General features: G+C 42.4%; 1 protein-coding gene across 1 annotated transcript in view; it reads left to right on the plus strand.

Annotated features, from left to right (window-relative positions):
• The window catches only part of CNTNAP2 (contactin associated protein 2), a 1,977,252-nt gene that overhangs the window by 1,351,332 nt on the left and 601,593 nt on the right, over nt 1-24,327 (plus strand). The gene's annotated exons all lie outside the window — the stretch shown is intronic.

Here is a 24,327-nt window from a genome sequence, read left to right on the forward strand (position 1 = left end):
ATAGGCAGAAGGAGTAATTTAACCATTGTTTGGGGATCCTGTATCTGTATACAGCATAGCAGGAGAGGAGCGAGGGAGTTGTGTACAAGCCAACGAATGTCATGGCTACCTGTGGGAGAGGAAATGAGTGAAGGCACGAGGAAGAGAGAGAGTGCAAATGTAGGAGACTCAACGGCACTGGAGTTAGCATACCAAGAAAGTGAACTCTCATCTTCCCAACGATAACTTCCATATTTAAAAGAAAAGATCTGTGTATGCATATGTTATGATAGAGTAGAGCATTTTCCACCCTCCATTGAGAATGATTCTCATCTCTTTGTGCTCTGCCTCATTTTGCAAGGAGGGCATTCTTATGTAGGGAAGTCTTAATGATTATAAATGCTCCGCGTATAGTCCATGCTGATTAGAAGCCATGTTTCACTGAAGGAAGAATGTATTAAATGTAATAGGGAAGAGGGATGCATGGCCCCTCCCCAACATTTTTTTTCACTCTCTCTCTCCCTTTTAATATTTTTTCCTTTATTAAAAATAAATTCTCTTGTTACCCTTTGGCGTATGAAAATTCCTGGAGAGGGAGTTTTTATCGGCAGTTGTTGCTGGAGAGAGATAAAGGACAGGAATTACAGAGGGAAACCAGTGATTAAAGAATAAAACGTCTCTAGCTCCAAAGGGAGATCTTATTTTAAAAAGCAAAGAAAAAACAAACACCAAAACCTCTGAAAGTATGTTAATGCCTAATAGAGTAATTTTCTTCATGGAAGAGTTCATGCTAACTTCACATTGCCATCCCAATTTCTGTCTCCTCATCGTCCCCCTCTCCTGCGTAGGAGAGCTCCATTCGCAACACAGGCTAAGCAGGTCACAAACCATAACTGATCGTATTTGTGTGCTGCTTCTGTTCTGTTTGCCTGACAGCACCTTTTCTTTTTACATTCTTTTACCCCTATGGAGGGGAATGGAAGAGAGGAATATAAACAACGTTAGCCTAAGACAGATAGGGTTAAGATACCAAGAGTCTAGCACAAGGCTGGCCATGAATCTCCAGGAAATGAGACCTCCTGTTATACTGTGTTTTCAAGAGGAGGACCAGTTAAACAGGACCACGACTGCACAAGAATTTTGTGTGACTCTAGGTGCTCATAGTTGCCTTGGCCCAGTTCTAGCAATTGGTAACTGTTATAAATACCCTAACCACCTAACTGTATCCAAATGATACTTGAATTTTTTACTATCCACATACCAATATTTTGAGGTTTAGTAATTTCCTCAGACACCAAAATACCATCAAATGGCCATTCAAAATGCTTAATGTTTTAAGAAACAATTAATCACCTTGTTTAACCAGATTTTCCATCACAAGCTGTGTAATTCCTAGATTCCGGATCTTATTCTGCCTTTGGGAGAAAACCAGAATTTAAATCAAACACAGTGTCACTCCTTAAGTGTTACAGGATGTTCATTTTATATTCTTTGAAAGCAAAGCATAGTCACAATTGCTTTGATCTACCTCTAATGTAATCAAGGGGAAGGATCTTGTCTTTTCTATCTCTCATGTTTTTCTCTTTACACGTTTGTCCTGTTTCTTTCTACTCCTCTGTGGTTACCTATTTCAATCCTCATTTGTCACTGTATCATTATAAACAGTAACGTAGGGGTGCCTGGGTGGCGCAGTCGGTTAAGCGTCCGACTTCAGCCAGGTCATGATCTCGGGGTCCGTGAGTTCGAGCCCCGCGTCAAGCTCTGGGCTGATGGCTCAGAGCCTGGAGCCTGTTTCCGATTCTGTGTCTCCCTCTCTCTCTGCTCCTCCCCCGTTCATGCTCTGTCTCTCTCGGTCCCAAATATAAATAAACGTTGAAAAAAAAAATTAAAAAAAACAGTAATGTAAAACTTTTAGCAAGAATGACTTTCTGCTCTAAATCTTATCGTGCACTGTGAGTGATTACAAAAGAAATTAAAACTTTGGTTCTGTAGGTATAAAAATCGAGAGGGAAGTCATGGGCATGCATACAACACCATGACCTTGTGAAAATCTTGTGTTCGTAGAATACACGTGATTAGAGTCGGATGAGATTATGGAAGAACGGGAGTTTTCCTAGAGCAGCCAGTATGTGAAGAGTGAGTTCAGAGGAAGAATGAAAAACAAATTTCACATTAACGAAGATACCACTCAGCCACCACCACCGTCTCCCCCCTTTTTATTTCAGGGATAGTTTTCCCTTAAACCTAAAGGAGCGCTCAGATAAACCTTAGCGATTGCAACAATTATGCAAATTGTTTTCTTTAGATTACATGGCATGAGAAACTAAAAGTGTAGGTGGCAAGTAATATTAGGGTATCTCACCAGACTCATCCTCGAGGCATCCTCCGTCTCCTTCTTCGTCGCTTTCTCCAGGAGGTGCTTCAAGAAAGCATCTTATTTCAATTCTTTTCTCTAAATACCCAGAAGTAGAGATGCTGGATCACGTGGTGGTTCTATTTTAATTTTATGAGGGACCGCCATCCTGTCTTCCTCAGCAACTGTGCTGTCTTACATTCTCACCCACCGTGTACAGTATTCCAGTTTCAGTTCTCCATTTCCTTGCGAACACTTATTTTAGATAGATAGGATGGATGGATGGATGGATGGATGGATGGATGGATGGATGGATAGATACTGATATCGGTATATGCATGCCATTCTAACAGGTGTGAGGAGATATTTCAGCTCCTCTGTTTATAGCAGCATTTTCACAATACCCAAGACATAGAAACAATCTAAATGTCCATCAGTGGATAAATGGATGAAGAAAAGGCGGTCTATACATATAATGGAATGTTACTTAACCTCGCTAAAGAAGGGGATCCTGCCATATGCAGCAACACGGATGCACATTGAGGGCATTGTGCAAAGTGAAATAAGCCAGTCACAGAAAGACGAAGGCTGCATGATCCCACTTATACATGAGATGTTTAAAGTAGTTCAACTCAGAGAAGGAAAGAGTAGAATGGTGGTTGCCAGGGGCTATGAGGGAGGAGGAAATGGGGAGTTGCTTGTCAACAGGTGTCAAGTTGCAGTTATGCAAGATGAATATGTTCTAGAGCATCTGCTGTACGACATCACGCCTGTAGTTAAACAGTACTGTATTGCACACTTAAAAATATGTTGAGAGTGTGGATCTCATGTTGAATGTTCTTATCACAATAATCAAAAGAGAGCCTGATCTCGCCATGTTCTCCTAACTTACTGGATGAACTGCAAGCCTTTAGAAAAGTCTACAGTCTTCTCCACGATGTGGACCCTGTTTCACTAACCTTCTCTCTCTCTCTCTCTGGTGGCTCTTTCCATTCCTCTGAAATGACTCTTCCCTGTCAGCCAGACTAACTGCCTGATTTTTCAAGATTCAGGTCAGATGCCATCTTCTTTATGAAGCCTCCCCTGAGGTAGAACACACTAATCCCTTTCCACTTTTTTTAAAAAATATTTTTTAATGCTTGTTTATTTTTGACAGAGGGGCAGAGTGCAAATGAGAGAGGGAAACACAGAATAGGAAGCAGGCTCCAGACTCTGAGTGGTCGGCATAGAGCCCGACCCGGGGCTCGAACCCCAGGCTTCTTTAAACCTAAACAGGCTCCTTTGATTTTGTGGTATTTATGTGTAGCCTCCCCTCTACTTCTGTGAGATCCTTGGAGGCAGGGGCTATCCACTGACTGTCACTGAGCAGCTGTCACACCTCAGACATTGCGCCCTGTGTTTGTGACAATGGTACCCCAAACCAGACGTGAGCCCCTCCTTCTTGAAGGTTATTGAGTAATTAGAGAGAGAGAGAGAGAGATTCATCAAAGACTCACACAACTAGTTATTTTAAACATCTCAAAGAGGGAGATTACAGAGGAGAACATGGAGTATGGGAACTGGATAAATTCTGAGCTATTATGGTAGGAGGCAACATCAGAATCAAGAAAGCCTCTGAGTTCACAGATTTGTATATACATGCTTTTCTTTTGATAAGTTGGCATCATTTATAAACCTTTTTAGTTTTATACTGGTTACATTACATATCTTAATAATACAATTAATCATCTATTTCTAGTTTTATTAACCTTAAACCATATCTGTTGAGTCTTCATTGTAGAAGGTGAGGAAATTAATTTGTATTTGCAATGTAATTTTTATAACTGATTTTTTTGTTTGCATTTGTAATGTGCTTATTGCTTACTCTCCTTTCCCGTTTGCCTCAGGATTTTGGCTCGTTATTCTGTCATTTCAGTTTTTCTAGCAGTTATTTTTGTAGAGTAGCACGCTGCTAACTGGCTCTCTGAGTGTGGTTCCAGCAAGAAAGTTGGTTGATATTTTCATTTATGTTAAATGAGTAAAACAGAAGGAAAACAATGAAAGTGAATGTCAGGATGTCACTCGTTTGTCCATGATGTGAAAGAATTATTCACTAAATCGGATCATCGTTTCCACATTCTAGAAGAATGTTTTCTCGAGTTTTTGTGCTCTTCAAAATGGACACATGGGGCTCCTGGGACACACGGTGGCTCAGTCCATAAGCGTCCAACTTCTGCTCAGGTCGTGATCTCACAGTTCGTGAGTTCGAGCCCCGCGTCGGGCCCTGTGCTGACAGCTCAGAACCTGGAGGCCGCTTCAGATTCCGTGTCTCCCTCTCTCTGCCCCTCCCTACTCATGCTCTGCTTCTGCCTTTCAAAAATAAATAAGTGTTAAAAAAATTAAAAAAAAATGGATACAGACACAATACACTTTTAAGTTTAATCTGCATTACTAGTATTTTCATTACTTTCTTTTTTTTTATTTTTTTATTTATTTTTGAGACAGAGAGAGACAGAGCATGAACGGGGGAGGGGCAGAGAGACAGGGAGACACAGAATCGGAAGCAGGCTCCAGGCTCTGAGCCATCAGCCCAGAGCCTAACGCGGGGCTCGAACCCACGGACCGCGAGATCGTGACCTGAGCTGAAGTCGGCCGCTTAACCGACTGAGCCACCCGGGCGCCCCTCTTCATACTTTCTTAAGTCTGACAAAGGAGCCGTGGCTGATGCTGTTTTGCCAAGTTACTCAATTTCTGTGGTTCTGTTGCTCTCACCAGTGCTCACCTCAAGATACCTGCCCATCTTCCGAGAATGTAGAGTAGGGAAGACTTGGGCACTGGCATGCCATCATTAGGCTTTCCATTGTGCAGTTGCAATGACATAAGCAGCCTCAAGAGCATAGATTATTGTAAAATGTAGAAAAATAATTTTTTAAACATGAAATTTATTGTCAAGTTGGTTTCCATACAACACCCAGTGCTCGTCCCAAAAGGTACCCTCCCCTCCCTCCCGCCCCCCATCAACCCTCAGTTTGTTCTTAGTTTTTAAGAGTCTCTTATGCTTTGGCTCTCTCCCTCTCTAACCTCTTTTTTTTTTTCCTTCCCCTCCCCCGTGGGTTCCTGTTAAGTTTCTCAGGATCCACATAAGAGTGAAAACATACGGTATCTGTCTTTCTCTGTATGGCTTATTTCACTTAGCATCACACTCTCCAGTTCCATCCACGTTGCTACAAAGGGCCATATTTCGTTCTTTCTCATTGCCACACAGTACTCCATTGTGTATATAAACCACAATTTCTTTATCCATTCATCAGTTGATGGACATTTAGGCTCTTTCCATAATTTGGCTATTGTTGAGAGTGCTGCTATAAACATTGGGGTACAAGTGCCCCTATGCATCAGTACTCCTGTATCCCTTGGGTAAATTCCTAGCAGTGCTACTGCTGGGTCATAGGGTAGGTCTATTTTTAATTTTTTGAGGAACCTCCACACTGTTTTCCAGAGCAGCTGCACCAATTTGCATTCCCACCAACAGTGCAAGAGGGTTCCCGTTTCTCCACATCCTCGCCAGCATCTCTAGTCTCCTGATTTGTTCATTTTAGCCACTCTGACCGGCGTGAGGTGCTATCTCAGTGTGGTTTTGATTTGCATTTCCCTGATGAGGAGTGACGTTGAGCATCTTTTCATGTGCCCGTTGGTCATCTGGATGTCTTCTTTAGAAAAGTGTCTAATCGTGTCTTCTGCCCATTTCTTCACTGGATTATTTGTTTTTCGGATGTGGAGTTTGGTGAGCTCTTTATAGATTTTGGATACTAGCCCTTTGTCCGATATGTCATTTGCAAATATCTTTTCCCATTCCATTGGTTGGTTGCCTTTTAGTTTTGTTGATTGTTTCCCTTGCTATGCAGAAGCTTTTTGTCTTCATGAGGTCCCAATAGTTCCTTTAGAAAAATAATTTCAAACTTAGGACTTTTGAGTGTTTTGTACATTTGTTTTACTGTAATTTGATTGCGGATTTATATACTTTAATTTTTAATAATGGATCTGCTTAACAACCAGTTTGCAAATGTCCTGAAAATTTAACATTCACCTCTCATGTACTAGTTGGGAGGTTGGGGGCAGGGAGAGGAGGGCTCCAACACACCACTGCCTTCCTACCATTACGTAACAAAATTACACATCCGTTATGGACTAATTTGCTTTAAAATAATGTCTGATACCAGATTCCTATTAAAGATGCGGAAGGGATGCCTGGGTGGTAGTTGGTTAAGCGTCTGACTCTTGGTCTCGGCTCAGGTCATGATCTTACAGTTTGTGATTTCGAGCCCCACATCGGGCTCTGCATTGATGGCCTGGAGCCTGCTTGGGATTCTGCCTATCCTTCTCTCTGCCCCTTACCTGCTTGTGAGTGCACTCTCTCTCTCCAAATAAATAAATAAACTTAATTTAAGAAAAAAAAAATGAGGGAATTAGTGCCTGCGGTGTTTCTTTGACTCTTCCTCCCTCCATCCCCAAGTTTCTCAACTCATTTCCATACCTTATTACTCAGCTTCCTATAAAACCAACGGCAAGGCATTGATTGCACATTATCACATACCATCAGAGATACTAGCCACGGTAATTAGAAAAAACTGAAACTTAGGGGGAAAAAAATCATTGTCAAAACAAGCTTGGCAAATGATAGGGTGAGAGATACCGTTCCAGATGGGAAACAGAACCCAGACATTATGAAGCAAAGGATTAACCATCTGAGATGAAGAAAGAACCTAATAAATTCAACTACATGTGAACATTAACATATATGAGAGGAAAAGGGCTAATGCCCTTAATAATTGCTTACTTACAGCTTCATTTAAAAAAAAAACCTAACTTGATAGAGGAAAGGAACAAATACATGAAGGGTTGTCCCTGTGCCTTAAGAAAGCCAAAACCTGGTCAAAGCTCATTCTCCTCTCCACTAATTCGGTTTTTAAAAAATAAACTTTTTCTCGGGGCACCTGGATGGCTTAGTCAGTTAAGCGTCCGCCTTCAGCTCAGGTCACGATCTCACGGTTCGTGAGTTCGAGCCCTGTGTCGGGCTCTGTGCTGACAGCTCAGAGCCTGGAGCCTGCTTCGGATTCTGTGTCTTCCTCCCTCCCTCTCTCTCTCTCTCTCTCTCCCCTCCCCCACTTGTGCTCCATCTCTCTCTGTCTCTCAAAAACAAATAAATGAAAAAAAAATTTTTTTAATAAAATTTTTTCTTGGAATAACTTTAGTATTACGGAAAAATGGCAACAATGGATTTCCCTTTTGTTTTTTTAGCATTTTTTTTTTTACCGAGGTGAAATCTTCATAACATAAATTAGCCATTTTGACGTAAACAATTGTGGGATTTAATGCATTCATACTCTTGTGCCCCAGCCTACTGCATCTAGCTCCAGAACATTTTTATCACCCCAAAGGAATTGCGTTCTCATCAAGCAGTGATTCCCGATGGCTACCTCCTTCAGCTCCTGGCAACCACTGATCTGCCCTCTGTCTCCATGGATTTACCAGTTCTGAATCTTTCATACGTACAGAGTCGTACAATATGTGACTTTGGGTGCCTGGTTTCTTTTCACTTAGCATGTTTTTGAGGTTTAACCACCCACTGATTCATAATGGCTTTTCATGTTGTGACACAAACAGATCGGAACATTTCTTTCTTTCCTGCTTTATTCACAGCCTTTCTTTGTTCCTCACCCTGTGTCAGTAATGGTCTGAATCATCTCTGGTCCTACGTGGGCCTGAAGTTGTTTTTCTTTTTTCCTCCAGATTTTTTTTTTCCCCTTTCAATTCCATAGTTTTATCCAAAAAGGAAATGTAAATGTGTGGAATGGGTGACAGTATGAGTAAGAGTGTGCTGGTAAACTCTATCATGGATAGGAATTATTTGGAAGGCTTCCTTGGGGGTAACTGGGAATTGTTAGCATGGTGGTCCACGACCGTGTGCGATGAGCCAGTGAGTGTAACTGCACCCATCCCTCACCGTCCCGGCTACAACTACCTTACTTGACCCCACTGAATTTCATACCTATACACTCCACATTCATCCCCAGAAGTTATTCTCCTCATTTCCCACTTTTATTCTCAGAGGGCAAGATGTGTTAAGAGCCACCAAACGTCTGCCTGAAAGATGAAAGAATTGAGTCGTCGTAGTAGTGCTAAATTGAAAAAACAGCAGAAGGAAGAAAAAGAAGCAGAAGTAAAGTGACTGAGTCTTGGGAACTTACTGGTGTTTCATGAGGAGACACGATTGCTCCCACAGCGCTTTACTGAAGGAAGTGCCAACCTCAAAATGAAAACCTAAAGTAAGAATGGGGGGGGAGACCAACGTTAAGCATTTCCTTTGGAAAAATAACTCAAAACGAGATAGGCCCCTAAACTCAAGCATCATTTAATATGTTTACTAATAACAGTTGGTCATCATCTGGCCCCTGGGGCCTCCACTTGTGCTGGGCTGAGTGGCTCCGGGTCATGGAGTCTCGAGAGAGAGAGACAGGCACCACTGGGGGACCTCAGTGTCTGTCATCAAATACAAAGCTCAGAGGACAGATGCATTTAGTCAACAGCGTGCTCCTCTGGGAATCCCCTTGTGGGGAAGGCATTTAATTTTTTAAAATATTTCCGGACTGCCATGAGGATCCTTCTCAGAGCTTCTCCCAGTCCCGCCTAGAACTCCTTAGAGATGCATGTCGTTAGTGAGGTCTCTCAGTTTGTCAGGCTCTTTTCACTGAAGCTGAGACATTTGAGATGCAGGCCCATTGTGGCTGAATATTTTTCTTTCTTTACTCTCATGGGAAAATGACCCTTGTGTAAAGTATAAACTAGGTTTGTTTGCAAGGAAAACACACTGTCCCGTTACATGGTTCTGGGTGAAGGAACCTGTCGAGCGCTGCCTTTGGTTAATGATAACTGTACCAGAATTGGCTTGCTTTCCTGTAACGTTAATTCACCATGTGACTTAGTGAGAGTGCGAATCCAACCCATAAAAAAGCCATAAAAATAAGTTATCAGCTAAGAGGTATTCCAGGTTTTTTTTTTTTAAATTCACTGGGTAACTTAACCCACAGATTCATTTTATTAAATTGCATAACAGAACAGAGCGCACTGTGAAAATCAGGTTGGAAATGTGTCTCCTAACAGGTTTGTTTTTTTTTTTTCTGTTGATCTCTACTGAGCTTTGCCTCTTACATGAGACCATTGCAATTCTTTTAACAAAATCAGAGATCATATACTAATCCTACCTTGTGATTCCAGTCATGTAGAATATTCATTAACCCGAGTTCTAAGTTTCTCCACCCACCAAACGTGGTATCTTCAGTTCGGCACCAAACACATTTCTGGAAACTTCGTTTTGGTCACGGGGCCTAACCCTCAGTATCATTGGGACCTCAAACTGAAATATTCAAAGCCCAGCAGCTGTGATGTACCTTCGTTAACACATTTACACATCTAAACTAAAATCGACACAAAAATAAATGTTTTTTCATATATATGTGTATGTATATACATGTATCTGAATTGCCTTTGCCACCTTTCCCTCTGAACTAATAGATATGAAAGCATTTTGAATACAGAGCAGTGCAGAGAGCTCTGTCAGGGGCGTAGCATGCCTGGGTTTGGGGCCCAGCTTTCTCTAACTACCCGTGTGAACGTGAGCCTGTCACTGCCCCTCTCTCTTCTGTTCTCTTCTCTGGGGGAAGAAAGAGGGATTTGAACAGTAGTTCTTGACCAAGATAGCATGAGATCACCTTGGGATTTTTTTTTCCTTCTTTTTAAAATAAGCTTGTCCACACCTCCCTGCTTGCCCCTGTTCTGATTCACTGGACTTGAGCTGGTTCATTGCCACTTGAATTCCCTTGGGGGAGGCGCTGTCTCTCGTCTTGTCCAGTTCTACACACCAGTCTGCAGTCACAGAGCTGCATGTACAAGATCCGTAACATCAGCATCGGCATCCAGGAGATGACCAGAAGTGTTTACATCAGTGCCAGCCCTGAAAGTCTTGATCCCACGGAGCTCCCTGGTAAGAAATGAGTTAGCGGTTCTAAATCTATTACAACAAACCAGTTCCTGAACCAAAAATCTTGATGTGCGGTGTAAGCTATGGCCCAACATATATTCCAACAATGGTACAGAACATTTGAATGTAGAATGGAGCTCACTCCTCTGGTCCCCTGCTGAAGAGTGGGGACTGAATGGGGGTTTCCTAACTGCTGCATTCATTGGCACCTTGCCTGCCCGAGAGCCCGGAGGGCTAACGGGTCAGACCAGGCTAAGGACAGAACGGCAGGAGCAGAACTTTCTTAGCTATACACATGAGGTACCTTGGTGATCTAGGGAAAAGTACTTCATCTCTCATATAGTTAGTAGCCAGGGCCAGCTTCACAGACAGGTCACAGAAGCCGTCACACAAGAACGCTGTGCTTGTTTTAATGCCCTACTGTTCACGGTCTTGAAGTTCTTAATGATTTTTGAGTAAGGGTCTTGCATTTTCATTTTGCACTTGGCCCTGCGATGTATGTAGCCAGTCCTGTTGTAGCAATAAAGCCAAGCATCTCGTACCGTTTTCCTAGGTTCTTTTCTTTTTCCTTTGAGGATTATTCTTTAAGGGCATAGTTTCATCACTGGCAGGAAGCATCTCCTTCCCTGGCCACGACCCATGTGTCAGCCACATAGCAAGGTCATTCTCTTCAATTCTCTTTTTTAATGTTTATTTATTTATTTTAGAGAGAGAGAGTGCACGTGAGAGAGGGGTAGAGAGAGAGAGAGAATCTCAAGCAGGCTGCACACTGTCAGTGCAGAGCCCATTGTGAGGCTTGAACCCACGAACTGCTATATGACCTGAGCCGAAACCAAGAGTTGGACGTTAACCAACTGAGCCACCCAGGTGCCCCTGTCCTCTTCAACTCTGGTCACTATAGCTTTGCCCTGGGGAGTGGCCCTCCTTAACACTTGTCCACACATCGACCTCATTACCAACCCCCTTTCTCCTCAAGACGGGAACATGTACTCTCCCAATGCCCAGATCACGATAATTACAAGACCCCAGATACCAACTAATAAGACAAATGACTGCCAAATAGTCCTCACATACTCGTCTTTCTGGCAGAAGTGAATTTCAGACTGATCATTTCCTTGCTACTAATAAAGTACTAGCAAGAAAAGGGGAAAGTGAGGAGCCTCCAGAATTTTGTTTCTCCTTCAAGTGTTTGGAATAGCCAACAAGAGGGCCCTGGGCATTGTCCGTGAGTGTTAGTAAGTACCTTTTTTTTTATAGGAATAACCGTCAATGAAACTCCACAAATGAACAGTTTATAATTTCACAATTTATAGAGGAGGACTCTATCGATCGATCTATCTGTATTTACACCGAGTCTATATTTGAAGTACTTAACCGATGATTCTCTCCCATTTTTGGGGCTAGATCAGAGGAGGACCACGCTGAGAATCCAGTATAGTCCGTATGTATTATGATCCATAATGGGATCCCACAAGTCAATTTAGACACATAACGTAGATAACAGTGTCCAAAAGAGAGGAACATACCCTTTGTGCAGGTGACACGCAGCTATTCCTGCCACGGAGAGCTCTTTCCCCCGGGGCCTCATAAGAAGTGTATTGCATAATGAGTCTTCAGGGCCTCCGTGGCAGACACAGAGATACGCGCTCACCTCCCTCGTCAGACTTCAAGAGGGCTGGCTGCCTGGCTGAGAGGTGTGTGATCACCTGATGCCTCCAGCCATTCGCTCCTCCGGGGTCTGTCTGGGCTTTCAAGCTGAGGTCACACTCTTCTCAGGTGGCCTCCAGGCAATGACCGTAGATTAACGGTACAAGGGCTGGACCATTTCTGCACCCCCCACCCCCCCACCTGCAGGACCCCTCCACCATGTTTTCATCGCTCCAGGGCTCTTCCCTGGGCCAACAAAGCCTTAGTGGAGTCTACATGAGGGTCTCTCGGCTCCCCGTGCCCAACCCTGCATCTTACTCTTTTCTGTCACTGATGTCCCCCAATAAAATGTCATGGTCCTGATTCCGTCTCGGCAGGTTTCCCAGACAGCACAATCTACAAAACACCCTGACAGTAAACACAGAGATGAATTTTACGGAGCTCCTTTTAATCAAGATGATAATATACTCTCAAGTCTGAGCAGATTTCGTGCAAGCAGTCCAAGGAGGACAGCAGCATAGCGAAAGGGGGACGTAACGCTCAGCCTGGATTTATTCTAGAAGAAAAGACACCCCACCTAACTTGCCAGCAGTTTTCTGTAAACACTGTTCCTCTGGAAAGAGCATTTGATACGTACTGAGCAACCTTGAGCTCAAAATTAGAGTCCCTGGAACACAGACGATGTCCAGAGACCAGCCCCGTGAGGGACCTAGGACTCTGACCTCGTCGTCATCGCAACCCGAGCGTGTTCGTGGAACCACCTTTAGTGCCTAAGTGTTCTTTCTTATTTGATTTTACTATCTTCACACCTCACTGGAAAACCTCAGAAAGCCCTGTGACTTAGAATCAAAATTTCAGTCACTAATTTTTTTAGTTAGCCCCTTATGTCCAATTAATCACCGAGCTTTGTTTATGTTTTCCCTGAACTCTCTTGCCTTTCTCTTGATCAGAGCATGCCTGACTGATCTTTTGCCTGACTCTCTGGCAGAGAGGAGCTAGTCGTGGACCAGCTTCGTTTTCTTTTCCTCCTGGGCAAAATAACCGACTGGCATCTTATAAGGCACACGCGAGCATGAATTGTAAACAGGAGTTTGCGAGGAGGTTGTGTTTCTGCCCACTGGAGTTCTTGTAAATTACATTTACAACTTCTTATTGGCATCATGATGCTGAGGGAGCTATGGACCTCCTATGAATATGCGCACTGGCCATTGAACTGTTCCCTTGGCTAGCATTTGGTGCACATTTTAAGCTCCTTAGTTGAGCACATAAATCACATACTAATTGATGTCATGCTTCCCGCCCCCCACCACCACTGCCCCTGCAACCCAACCACACCAACCAGTATTCCAGCTCCTGGCAATTGTAATGATTCATGCTTTATCTGTGCTGTTTGTTTTTTATAGAATCCTTTTTATTGCTTTCTGCGTGAAGATAACTCCTTCAATCCTTCAAAGCTCAGCTTAAGCATCTCTTCCTAAGTGAACTTTTCTCTGATCCCCTAGTTTGATTCCTTTCCTTTCCTTTTGATTCCTTTGTGTCTCCACCAAACTTCAATCACACTTTTACCATAGCGCCTGCCATATTGTTCCCTAAATGGTGTTACACCCCAGATATATTGTAAACACGCTGAGAACTATGATCCTATATTATTTGACTTCATGTCTAAATGAGCCCCAGACTCTTGAATGACGATAGTTTGTTTTCCATGTTGACATGTTCATGTTCTCTGTCTCTCTTTCACTCCAGGGCCTAAAATTAGCTGCCAGAACAGATGGCTGAAAGGAACGGGCCTTAAGTATGCTAAAAAGAAGGTTTAATTGTGATCATGGACATGCTTCCTTCTCAGGGGTTCCATTTCTAAAATGGAAATTAATTTGATGCTCCTCTAGAGTGATGTTCAGATTAATGTTATGCCATTTGTAAAGGCCTCTAGGACTCTCAGATGAAGGGCATTTGATATTAGCCTCATTGTTACTTGAAGCTGTTTTTTAGGGTTCATCTATTTGCTACTCAGCAAGACATTTGACATTCTCTTAATACAGCACATCCCAGGATTAAGAGATTTCTGGAATTACCCTACTTTAACATCAGTGTGCTTTGCATGTTGATCTTGACATCTTTACTTTCAATAATTATGGTATATTTAAATGATAATCTAGCAGACAATTAAGGCTCCCTTGTTCCTGTAAAGATTCTGAGAATTTTATAGCTATAGGTAATGAATACGTTCTCCAGGATTTCCTACTGAATTTGAAAAGAAACTCCCATCCTTGAGCTTTAGTCACTTACCTGTAACATCTTTCTAAATAAAGACTGTTAGCCAAAACCATAAAAGAAAGCACAGAGGCATCCATGAGCACAAACAGTTACGCAAGCAAGGATTTAGAATTGTACTCTCCTATACTCAGATTGATGCTTCCAGCGTGAAGAACGGATGCCTTTCTTCAGTGACTTGACATAAGGGTCAAAATGTATTTGAACTCTGGAGCAGAAAGGATCTGTTCTGTAGGATTTCCAAGTGTTCATTATTTATGAGATCAGGAGTGGCTTGATCATGTGGCGGTCTGGACAGCTGCAGTCCCCGCACGCCTAAGCGCCAACAGCCACCGGAGCAGCCATTTCTGTACATGTCTCATGCCCAGAAGCTATAGAAATAAATTGCTAGAGGCAGCTGTGCTTTCCTTTTGCCAAACATTCAAAGGTTCCATTTTTAACCCAGGATATCTATTATTAAGACAATCAGCTAAGATGTCAGTTCAAAGGCTGCAAGGGAATCCAGATCTGCAGCATAAATAACCCACTGATTCCCCTTTTCCTGCTGTGCCAGAATATCCCTTCTTTCCTTCTTCTGTAGAGGACACTGCTTCCAGAATAATTCTCTGAAAATACTGCTTTTTATGGTAGCTCTCCATTCAAGAACTTACTGTAATCGTGTTATGAAAAGGCTTTAATTCAGTCCCAGGCTGTATTTAAAATTTAAGACGCCCTGCGATCTGGGTCCATCGTCTTTACCAAGTCAGTTTCCCATTGCTCTCAACACCAGCCCTGCTGCAGTCTGGTAAGACTCCTCAGTCTTATTCAGTGTTGTATACTTGCGTGGCTTCAGGCAGAATACTTTTTCAGTTCTCTCTGCCCAGCCGGGTCCTGCCCATTCCTTTGATGTTTGACATTGAATCCCCACCGAAGCCTAATGGGCCCTCCTCCCACATTTACCAGCGGTCTCTTTAAATTCAATTTATAAACCTCATAATTCATAATTAGCAACCTAAGCTTCATAATTCAGCAACAAATTACATCCTCGTACACATGATTTTCTTATTTATGTGCATCAATTAGTCACATCTCTTATGCTCTATCTGAAGGCAAATGGCAAGATGTGTGTCCTTAACTTTTAGGCCAAATTTTTTTTCCCTTTTCTTAAATTGAGGTGAAACTTGCTAAAGTAAAATTCACCCTGTTTATTGTACATTGCTGTGAGTTTTGACAGGTGCATACAGTTGCGTAACCACCACTATAAGCAAGATATAGAATCATTCCATTGCCCCAGACATGTCCATTGTGACCTGTTGCAGTCAACCACCCCCCACCCGCAATTCCTAATGAGCACTTAACCCATTTTCTGTCTCTGTAGTTTTGTGTCCGTGGAACCAGACAGAATGTAGACTTTTGCATATAGATTCTTTAACTTAGCATAATGCATTTAGCGTTTATTTATTTATTATTTATTTATTTATTTATTTATTTATTTATTTATTTATTTTGGGGGGGTGACAGAGAGAGGCAGAGCATGAACGGGGGAGGGGCAGAGAGAGAGGGAGACACAGAATCGGAAACAGGCTCCAGGCTCTGAGCCATCAGCTCAGGGCCTGACGCGAGGCTCGAACTCACGGACCGCGAGATCGTGACCTGGCTGAAGTTGGACGCTTAACCGACTGCGCCACCCAGGCGCCCCAGCATAATACATTTAGAATTCATTCATGTGATGTGAATCAGTAGTAAACCCCTGGGGATTTCTGAGCAGTACTCCAGTGTATGGACACACCCAGTAGGTCTATACATTTCCCAGTCGGAGAAGATTTGGGTAATTTCCAGTGTGGCACAATACGGACGTTGTAAACATTCCCATACAGATTTGTGGTTGAATGTATTTTGTATTTCACTTGGATAATTGCCTACAAGTGGAACAGCCAGGGAAGTGAATGTTCACCTTCATAAGAAACTTCCAGATTTTTCCATGGTGCCTGTAGCATTTTGCAGTTGTACCAGAAATGAATGAGATACAGTTTCTTAGAATCTTAGTCATTGTTATAGATATACAGCGGTATCACATGGCTTTAATTAGCACTTCCCTAATGACTAATGACATTATTTTTTCATGTGTTCACTTATGCTGTCTACTTTTTTCCCCCTAATGCTGTTTCATTGTACCAGCAAAGTACTAAGAATATACTAGATGCTTAATGAATATTTGTAGATTGTTGAATTGCAGAACTAGTCCCACGTTTGTGTGCCGGTTGCTTCCTGTTACTAGCCACTACCATTTTTGAGTACCTACTGTGTGCCAGGCACTGTTCCAAGTGCTTTGCATGTGGCACCTTATTTAATACCCACATAACCCCATGATGATGGTGGGTATTATTATCCCCATTTGACATGAAAAGGGCAAACAATGTTGACTTGTCAACATTCTAATCCTTCTCTTTCCCCCAAGAGGTCTTGGTGTGGAACTTGTGGATACTGCTGCCAATGACAGGAGAAGTGAATTGAAATAATCCAAAATAGGCTAAACTAATCTATATGATGAAGAGTTGATGTAGAGATTTGGTGGGACCATGGGGAGCAAGGGAACCTGTACTTGGGAGAGGCAGGGGGAGGTGGAGGGGAGAGAGGATTTTTGTTTGTAGGGTTGTTTGTTCGCTTTGATTTCATTTGGGATGGGAGAAAAGGCAGAGTTGGGGACCGCAACTAAGAGACCTTGGGGAGCCAGGCAGAAGACGAGAGCACTTAGGATGCTGGCTGTTTAAATGTGGAACATAATTCTTTTGGAGGGTTCTGAGTGAACCAAACAAAAATATGGTTTTGGGGGGCAGGATTGAATTTGTTTTCATTTTGACAATGGTGAAAATCGTAGTGCTCCTTCAGATTTCACCAGCCACCTGGGCCCCCGTGTGTGTGTGTGTGTGTGTGTGTGTGTGTGTAGTTCCATGCAGTTTTACCAAATGTGTAGCTTTGTGTAACCACCACCACAATCGGATTTTTAACAAGACTCCCTTGTGCCACCCATTTTTAGCCACACGCCCACCCCTAACCCACCGCTCATCTGTCCTCCATTTGAGTGATGATGTTTCGCAAATGTCACCTGTGCGGAATCCTGCAGTATGTGTCCTTCTGAAACTGGCTTTTTGACTCAATGTGATTCTTCGAGGTTTATACAAGTTGTTGTATCAGTAGTTCTTCCCTTCTGCTACTGAGTCATGCTCCTGGGTATGAATGCACCATAGTTTGCTTAAATATTCACCTGCTGAAGGACATATAGGTGGTTTCCAATTTGGGGCTGTTATGAACAAAGCTACTATGAGCATCAGTTTTGGAATCCTTTTTTTTTTTTTCTCAATTTTAAAAGAAAATGTCAAACTATTTTCCAGGCACATATATTCCTACCAGCAGTGCGTAAGTGACCCAGTTTCTCTACCTCGTTGCCAGTATTTGGTGTTAACATGATTTTTTTTAATGTTTATTTGTTTTTGAGAGAAACAGACAGAATGTGAGTGGGGGAGGGGCAGAGAGAGAAGGAAACACAGAATTCGAAGCAGGCTCCAGGCTCTGAGCTGTCAGCACAGAGCCCGACATGGGGCTCAAACTCACAGTCTGCAAGATCATGACCTGAGCCGAGCCAAAGTCAAATGCTTAACCAACTGAAGCACCCAGGCACCCCAACATTGTATTTTATTTTAGTTATTCTGATAGGCATGTGGTGATATTTTATTGTGATTTTCACGTTAATATATGTAATAACTAATGATGTTGAGCATCTCATCACATGCTTACTTGGCACCTGCAGAACCCCTCTATTGAAATATCTCTTCATGTCTTTTGCCCATTTTCTAATTGTATGCTTGTTTTTACTGTCAAGATCTGAGAGTTATTTACATGCTCTAAACACAAGCTCTTTGTCAGATACACAATGTTCAAATATTCTCTCCATTATAATACGTCTTTTCATCCTTAGCAGGGTCTTTCACAGATCTTCTTTTTCATTTTGATGAAGTTTAGTATATCAGTTTTTCTTTTTATGAACCATGCTTTTGACATCAAGTCTAACTCTTTGCCTTGCCCCGGGTCCTAACGATTTTCTCCTGCTTTTTTCTCAGAGTTTTATGGTGCTAGGTTTTACCTTTAAATTCATAGCCCATTTTAAGTTGCTTGTTTTTAATGTTTGTTTATTTTTGAGAGAGAGAGAGAGTATGGGGAAAGGGCAGGCAGAGCGGGAGAGAACAAGAATCCCGAGCAGGCTCTGTGCTGCCAGCACAGAGCCTGACAGGGGGCTCGAACTCATGAACTGTGAGATCATGACCTGAATGGAAATCAAGAGCCAGACGCTTAACCAACAGAGCTACCCAGGCACCCCTAAGTTGATTTCTGTATAAGGTCTAAGGTCACAGTTTATTTCATTTATTTATTTACTTTTTTGCTTATGGATATCTACTTGCTCCGGCATCATTACTGAAGGGCCATCTGTCTTTCACTGAATTGTTCTTGCTCGTTTTCAGAAAACTAGGTGGCTGGAATTGGATTTTTATTTCTGTGAGATGCACCCCATGCTAAGATGGTTAACAAGACAGCCGATCCCTACTCAAGTTTCATGTGAATGGGGAAATGGAAGTTTCAGGACTTTAGCACATGCAGCCTCTGTCTTTCCACTTTTTAATTGCCCTTTCTTCAGTGTTTGTAAGAGTCATATTATTAGGACCAAGAGTTGGATACGTTTTATAATGTCTTAGACGTCAAAATAGGGTTCTGATGCTGTATCGTCACAGCAAGGCCAGTTCGATCCTGAGCTTGAAATGAACTTCACATTTGTACCTTTCCCTTCAGGAAAGTTAGGAGATTGGGCACTGCAAGCTCAGAACATACGTAAGAATACTTCTGGTGTCTTTGCAAAATATTTGGATGTCAACATCTGCAGAATTGTTGCAGACTCTTACCTAAATGTGGGTGAAACAAGCCCTTTGATTCTTAAAGGAAAAAAAGAATAAAGGAAAAGCAATCACCTTTCACTTAGCCACTGTGATTGGTGTTAATGGGGCTGGGGAACTAGAATTTAAATGAAATATGGTATTATTTACACACAGAAAGCTGCAGTGACACAGGCCTGGGCAGGTTCACTCCTGCTTGTGGCCGATAAGGTCTGCAGAGGCTCACAACAACCCTGGAGGTGTGGCCGTGTAAGATTTAAACTCTCCACAGTAATAGTTAAAGGTAGTAGAGGGGCACCTGGGTGGCTCAGTCGGTTAAGCATCTGACTTTGGCTCAGGTCATGATCTCATGGTTTGTGAGTTTGAGCCCCACATCAGGCTCCCTGCTGACAGCTCATAGCCTGGAGCCTGCTTCAGATTCTGTGTCTCCCTCTCTCTCTGTCCCAACCCCCTTTCACACTCTGTCTCTCTGTCTCTGTCTCTCTCTCTCTCTCTCTCAAAAAAAAAAAAAGTTAAAAAAATGTAGGGGCGCCTGGGTGGCTCAGTCGGTTGAGCGTCCTACTTCAGCTCAGGTCACAATCTCACAGCTTGTGAGTTCAGGCCCCGTGTCAGGCTCTGTGCTGACAGCTGAGAGCCTGGAGCCTGCTTTGGATTCTGTGTCTCCCTCTCTCTCTGCCCCTAACCCACTCAAATTCTGTCTCCATCTCTCTCAAAAATAAATAAACATTTTTTAAAATAAAAGAAGATAGAAAAGTAGCCAAGGAAGACTCAGTTTACTGGCAGTATCCTCGCATAATTTCACATGTATTTTCTAATTTGACTTTGAGTCAGGTAATATAAATACACACACACATACGTACATAGAAAATTTTATGTAGAGTTTTAAAAGGCAATGCAAAGGTAACACCAATACCGTTATTCCCTTTGGGTTTTTTTTTCTGAATTTATTTATATTCCTATAACACCCATTATACTTGATTATAACTGTTTATTAATTGTCCACCCTTCACTAAACTGTGAGCTCCTTGAAAGCAAAGATAAACTCATGGTCATCTTTGGAGCCATATTGCCTGGTACAGCGCCTGATCTATGAATGCTAATGTCAGCATTGTTAGCGCGATTACTTTGTAATTAAATTATCGTATTTATTTTTACTCTGACCATAGAAGGACAGCCGTATCAGCCATGAAATAACTGTGTGTCGGTGGGGTGAAGAATGACACAGAGCATTACTAGACTCCAGCTTCCATAGACATTTGAGTGAGCGCACACCCCCCAGGCCATTGATAACACTTTGGCTATTTTTATAAATGGAAATGCTCTTAAAGAAGATTATTAGCTTTCTAGGGGTGCCTGGGTGGCTCAGTCGGTTAAGTGTACCACTTTGGCTCAGGTCATGATCTCGCGGTTTGTGAGTTCGAGCCCCACGCCAAGCTCTGTGCTGACAGCTCAGAGCCTAGAGCCTGCAGCCTGCTTCAGATTCTGTGTCTCCCTCTCTCTGCCCCTCCCCTGCTCACACTCTGTCTCTCTCTGTCTCGCAATAATAAATAAACATTAAAAAAAAAAGATTATTAACTTTCGGATTACTTTTGTGATGCCACGCATGGTGACGTTGGAAAATACGTGCTCTGCGTGATGTTTACTGACTCTATAACATTATCTTATTCACTTTCCAGTTTTCATGTAAGAATCACAGCATTCGTGTTTAAAAAAGAAAAGAGAGGGGCGCCTGGGTGGCGCAGTCGGTTAAGCGTCCGACTTCAGCCAGGTCACGATCTCGCGGTCCGGGAGTTCGAGCCCCGCGTCAGGCTCTGGGCTGATGGCTCAGAGCCTGGAGCCTGTTTCCGATTCTGTGTCTCCTTCTCTCTCTGCCCCTCCCCCGTTCATGCTCTGTCTCTCTCTGTCCCAAGAAAAAATAAACGTTGAAAAAAAAAATTTTTTTAAAGAAAAGAGAGACTCTTACAAAACAAAATACAATTCAGTCTTCAGAGAGTTAAATAATTCGACACCGCAGGTTCCAAAAGCAGGATTTGTGATCATTTTTGGTGAGACCTGTTGTTGCCGGCTCGTCTTGCGTCTAGATGGTGTTTTCCCGCTCTCCTGCCATGAGCACCATACAAATGGGTAGAACCTGATGAGGGTTGCTCACTGAACTCCTTTAGACCAGCCACTGTGGGTTCCTGCAGAAAGTAGTTACTAAAAAAGATCACATAGCCACTTACAAATATAAATGCTAAGTTTGGGTTGCAGAGAAGTACTCTGGAGTCCAGTATAATAGTGCCATAATAGAATTATACACACAGATGCTTGTAAACACATGTAAGTTTCCAATCAGCTCTAACGGGGCTCTGGATATATCTCAAGAGCTTTAGTATCATTACTGCACTGAGACATAAACATTTTTAATAACCTCCCCTTAAGGATTTTCAAAGAAAAAACTATGAAAAACCCCAGAACGTGGAGCTTTTCTTAGAAGGGAAACAAAGAATAAAATGGACATAAAGAGATGCGGTGATTTGACGTTGCCTTACAGGAAAAGTTCCATTAGAAGATATTTCAAAAGGTTATTATTTCATATTTGCAAATACACATGCGTGTCACTGCCTCCGTTCGACTCTCTGCTGCCCACAGGAATTTCGGTGGCACAGTTTGCCGGGAGATCCTGGGTGCCCGGGCACTCCCAAATGGTCCAGCCAAGACTCTTGGACCCAGCTGTAAACAAGGGCGGGAAAGAACATCTTTCACATTTCTCACATTTGATACAACTGCTGAGCCGGCTTCTTCCTGGTAGACAAGTAGCTGCAGATAATGCTGATTGGTTTAGCAAATTAAAAGCAAAGCCCGCCACTAGATTAATTAAAATTATTCTAATCTGGCTGGCATGCCTATTAATTACAATTCCACATGACAATTTGACAGACCCTGGGTGAATCTGCTAACTATTGTACACAGACCTCTCACTGTCTCTAAATTATTCACCTAACTACTGGTGGTCGTAAGTGCAATAATCGTAACAGCATAGTGACAAGACCTGAATTGAAATGTTTTACACTGAGTTATATTTCAGTTTGGCTGAGATCATCACTCAAAGTGGTAAGTTATGTCACAGGGAGTTTGAAGGTTCGGCTCCAGTTTGGAACTAAGTCTAAGCTATTTCGTATCTCGATGTTAAACACCAGAGTGAAATGCTTAAGCATGTTTTCGTCCCCCAGCATCCCTCTCGTAGGCACCCACACTGGGTCGTATGCTCCTCTGTGCTTGAACTCCATTACTGCCCCTGTAATTGAAACACCCACATCTTTAGGCTTCCCTCACCAGACAAGGTTTTATTTTCTGTGTCCTCGTTACTGCTACAATAAGTGAAAATCCCCTACTTTCTATATTCCCATCATCCACATTGAAGGTAATATGTTCCCGCCTCTCTCTGACACACCCATCCTGTGCATTTTAATTCAGACACCCCTCTATTCTTTGTGTTTGTCGCCTAAGCTCACCTCATGTTTTTCTCATTTTCTTTCATTTTTTTTCTTACACTGGGTGTCTATTATCATTTCACTCTGAGATTCACATGTATTTTTATGAATTCCGATTTTCTAAATACCAAATGTCATGTATGTTCTTAACAGCCTAGAGTCACCTAAATGGTATTAATTCTCAATTTTATCCTAATAATCAGAAAATAAAAGAGAAAAAGGCCTTTACAATGTATAAACTGTATAAACATGTTCACGGATGTGCTGTTATATCTGTGGGAGAGACGTTGTTCTAAAAATAACTTCTCAAAGTGAACAGCAGACCCCAAGAAAGGTTAATGTTACATGCACTGTATTTCAATTTACTTCCTTCCATTTGTGTTGAGGATCACCAAACGAGCTAATAACCCTGAAGTGTGGGATCGTGTTTAACAAAAGGAGGACATTTTGATTCATGGATGCACCATGTTACAAAGCTTGTCCTTTTCAAAGTTCGTTGTGGGCTTTCAGGCTTCCCTGGCACTTGTGAGCATATGAGTCACGGCCCACAGCCCGGGGCTATAGCATGTGGTGACTTGGTCATTATGGCAAATGTCAATATGGCCAAACCCACCGAATGTATTAATGAACGCATCACTTCAACAAGTACTTTTTCTATGCTCAGAATTCTGTTAGATACTGTTGGGAAACAAAATAAATCTAAGACATTGCATCGTAAACAGAATCCTCAGGAGTTTGGTGGGCAATCATATTTAACCTGCGGTTGGGTTGACACTACAATCAATGCTTTTGGAGTTTTTTCTTGCGTTTGTTTTTGTTTTTGTTTTTGTTTTTGTTTTACCTATGTATTTCCCCGTGAGTTAGTCACACTATAGCATCTGTGTTTGTTTTGTTTCCTTTGTTGTTGGTTTTGGACTCGGTTGACAAAAGCGAGATTACATGTGTTTAGGCTTTATACTTTTCAGTCCTTTTCTTACCCCTCCAAGTGAAAAAAGAAAGTCACTAAGATGTCTATCAATCTAAGTAGAGTGGGCATCAGGAAAATGGTGGGGTTTGCGGTGTTTGCATTTTGTGCTTCCCTTTGCTACACTGTGTGGAAATTTTGTGTGTCCTCCAGACTGGTGTTGGCCCTCAAGGAACTGAGACTAGTAAGGAGCATTACTGTCTTCTGTTTCCTCAAAATTTACCTTAACTTTGCACCATTTCCTTAGGGAATTCCCTGAATATCTAAAAATTGATGAATTTCACTTTGATTGTATGCCCTCCTTGTTCTGTTGCCCCAGTGAATCCTAGATGAAAACATCTGGAGGAAATCAAGCATGAAACTCAGACATTAGTTAAAATAAAAGCCCATAGAGTCCTGTTAAGCTGGCTGCATTTTGAGAGGGACTCTGGTTCAAGATTTACTTGTAACTGCCCAAATCGACATATTTCCATGATTTCCAAGGAGCAGTCAAGTTCTGGAACACTGGTTTATAAACTCACAGGCAATTGTGTACCAATGCCTCAGTTCATTACTGAACTTTGGATATTATACCAGACATCAGTCACGTCGTAATCCTGGATGGGGCATCCCTTCTGATCTGCACATCTGTAGATCATAGACCAAAAGGCCATGTGGTGCAAGAATGAAAACAAAGGTGGGTGGGCATTTTAAGGAGA

Source organism: Leopardus geoffroyi, chromosome A2, assembly GCF_018350155.1.
Source record: "Leopardus geoffroyi isolate Oge1 chromosome A2, O.geoffroyi_Oge1_pat1.0, whole genome shotgun sequence".
NCBI classification, from domain to species: domain Eukaryota; kingdom Metazoa; phylum Chordata; class Mammalia; order Carnivora; family Felidae; genus Leopardus; species Leopardus geoffroyi.